This window comes from Nannospalax galili, unplaced genomic scaffold (assembly GCF_000622305.1).
Source record: "Nannospalax galili isolate Female #2095 unplaced genomic scaffold, S.galili_v1.0 scaffold1245, whole genome shotgun sequence".
Classification (NCBI taxonomy): Eukaryota; Metazoa; Chordata; class Mammalia; order Rodentia; family Spalacidae; genus Nannospalax; species Nannospalax galili.
In genome coordinates, this window is record NW_008354009.1 from 531,227 (window position 1) to 534,917 (window position 3,691).

Below are 3,691 nucleotides of genomic sequence, written 5' to 3' on the forward strand. Positions count from 1 at the left end.
ATATGAAATTCAAAAAATTCAATAAATATATTAAAAATAAATTATAAACAAACAAACAAACAAAAAATCCCCAAGTAATCAAGAAAATAAATGGCACATGACTGGAGAGGTCATACATCTTAGAGAAAACCCAAGACTACCACATCCCTAGACAAATGTAATTTCTTAGCATATGCTAAATACGGATCCTTATTTTTTAAAAAAAATATTTTATGTATTATTTTTATTTTATGTGTATTTGTGTATTGTCTGCCTGTGTATAAGTTCACCCATGTCATGCAGATGTCAGAAGAAGGTGTTTGGATCCCATGGAACTGGAGTTACAGATGGTTGTTAGCTGCCATGTAGGTGCTGGGACTCAACCTGGGTCCTCTGTAAGAGCAGTCTGTGCTCTTAACCACTGAGCCATCTCTCCAGTCCCTAAATATGGTTCCTTATATTACAGGCAAGTATGCCAGTCACCACACATCAACAGAGCTTCTTTTGCCACAGACGGAGACTTTTATAAAATTCCACAACTGGTCACATACAGGGATTAAGTGTGAAATGCCCAACCCTAAGTGACACATCTACAATGGAACCTCTACACCTAAGGCTTATGGAACCTAGTGGAACAAGGAGTAGAGAGAATACTAAAGCATATTTCAACTCACACAATGCAGCTCTTTCATGCAACAGAGGGCAATGAACACAAAGGGCCACAAATGACCAAAGCATAGAGAATAAGAGTCTGTAGAGTGTGGGTCCTTGGAAAAGACTCCCATATTAAACTTCATCCACCCAGGGATTAGGGACCATCGTGGAAGAGGAGGTGGGAAGATTGTCAGACCCACAGGAGTAGGTAGGTGTATGACCGCATAGTCTTATAGGCTCCCGGGACCTTGCACATATGAACTAACAGCAATGGTGTGAGCATGCACAAGATCTATGCAAAGATAAGCAGACAAAAACCCAGCATAGAACTGTGGAAATGGGCAGCAGGCCCCACACTTAGTGGAAGAACTTTGGGCAGTTGATTACTGGAAGGTGAGGAAGAGCTGTTCTTCTTTAAGGGAGTGACTCTAGATAAGCTGACTAGACCCCAGTGGATGAACGTGTACTCAAGGATGTCAGGGGACACTAACTTGACTTGTAGGCTTTAACATAAATGACAGAATGCATGAAATTCAGTGTGTGTGTGTGTGTGTGTGTGTGTGTGTGTGTGTGTGTAGGGGAGGCTGTGGGAGGGTGATGATGGGGAAGTGGGCACAAAGATAATTAAGATGTTGTATATGAGATATATAAAAATTCAATTAAAAACTATAAAATTATCAATGAAATACTTGAAAACTGAAAAAAGAAAGCAAATGACCCAATTAAAATGGGCTATAGATCTGAACAGAGAGTTCTCAAAACAAGAACTAAAAATGGCTAAGAAACACCTTAAAAGTATTCAATATCCTTAGTAATTAGGGACGTGCAAATCAAAATTACTTTAAAATTTCATTTTACCCCAGTCAGAAGAGAAAAAAATGATACCACATGCAGGCGAGGATGTGGGAATCATCCCACTGTAGAGATACTTGTGCAGCTGTACTTGTTACTGCTTTTTTCACAATAGCTAAAAATTGGAAACAACCTAAATGTCTCTTAACTGGTAAATGGATAGTGAAAATGTGGTATATTTACATATGGAGTTCTGCTTAGAAGTAAAGAAAAACAAAATCATAACATTTTCAGGTAAATGGATGGAACTAGAAGGTGTTATTCTAAATGAGGAAACAGATTCAGAAAACCAAATGACGTATGTTCTTTCTCATTTGTGGATGTTATCTCCAAATTCATAGATGTGAGTATATATTCTATGTAACCTCAGGATCCAGGGACAAAAGGAATCATAGGGTAAAAGGAAACAGGAGCTCAAGAGAGGGGTATAGTAGGAAACAGGCTAAGGGGGAAATGGGGAAATTGGAGGTTCTTTAATTGGGGAGGGAGGAGGAATTGCTCTACAAGGGGAAAGAGAAGAGAGATAAATCTTGCTTAGGGGGACACAGACCTGCCTGCCTCCTACCCTGGCCAATGGATGGAACTAGAAACTATTATACCAAGTGAAGTAACACAGACTCAGAAAAGCAAGTGACATTATATATGTTTTTCCTCATTTGTGAATTGTAGCACCTCACTTACATGTGAGTATATATTCTGCTGTAACAACAGGAGCCAGGAAAATGGAAAGGAAGCATGGAGGTAAAGGGAAAGAAAGAGCCTACCCTGGCCAATGGATGGAACTAGAAACTGTTATACCAAGTGAAGTAACACAGACTCAGACTCAGAAAAGAAAGTGACGTTGTATATGTTTTTCCTCATTTGTGAACTGTAGCACCGCACTTACATGTGAGTATATATTCTGCTGTAACAGCAGGAGCCAGGAAAATGGAAAGGAAGCATGGAGGTAAAGGGAAAGAAAGAGCCCCAAAGAGGAGGATAGTAGGGAACAGATATTACCAAGGGGGAAGTGGGGAAAATGGGGGTGTTCAATTGGGAAGGGAGGAGGAAGGGACATATAAGGAACCATGGAGGTAAAGGGGAAAAAGAACTCAACAGAGGGGGAGACAAGTATTATCAAGGGGTGAATGGGGGAAATGGGGGCACTAAAACTGGGGAGGGAGGAGGGTGGTTAGACAGGGAGAAAGAGAAGAGAGATAAATAAAGTTAGGTGGTGTAAAAAGTTAGAGCGAAACCAACCCTCCTGAAAAATGCACATTCAATATCTGAATGTAAGTGCATGTGTATACTTGAAGGCTATATAACATAGTGCCAGACAGTAGTAACCTCCCTTCAAGTTGTTTGTCAGGGTAGTCCAGCAGATTCTCAAAATAACACAGGCTATTTCCGGAGCCCTTGGTTACCTCCCAGAACTTGAAGATAAGACCCCGTTGCTGAAGATAGGACATACTTCAGACACAGGACTTGGAGTAAAGGAACTGGAACTGACCTGGAAGCTCCTCCCTGAAGACCAGCTCTCATAGTTCTAGAGGATGCTATGCAAGTCGCTAAGGGAGAAAATCAACCAATGGTCCAACCCAGCTCTAAAGGTTAATAGGCACAATGACTGGCACAGAAAATTCTCTCTATTGGTGCAGTAGTGGCACTTTTATCTGGGGGATAATCAGCAGCTATCTAAGTGGACTTAAAGCCCTCTCAGTGGGAGGCAACTCATGGGTGGTACTCTAAATTTAGCCAAATACACATGGGTAGAGAGGTCCTGATTCTGTCATATCTCTAGACAAATGAAATTTCTTACTGTATGCTAAATATGTATCCTTATGTTTACAGGCAAGTATACCATATATCACACATCAAAGAATGTTTTTGCAACAGATGGAGGCTATTAAAGAATTCCACAATTGGTCACACATAGAGAATATATATCTGAGAGATGCCTAGCCCTAAATGACCCAACTACAGTGAAACCTCCATACCTAAGGTTCATGGAACAGAGAGTAACAGGAGGTAGAGAATACTAATGCATCCCTCAACTCTCACCAGCACAACTTCTTCATACAAAAGAATGTGATGTACACAGAAGGCCACAGCTGGCTAAGTTTTAGAAAATAAGAGGCTGCAGAGTGCATGCGTGTCCCTGGATAAGGCTCCTACAGTAAACCTCACCCACCCACAGGCTCAGGGAACATTGAGGAAGGGGGGGGGG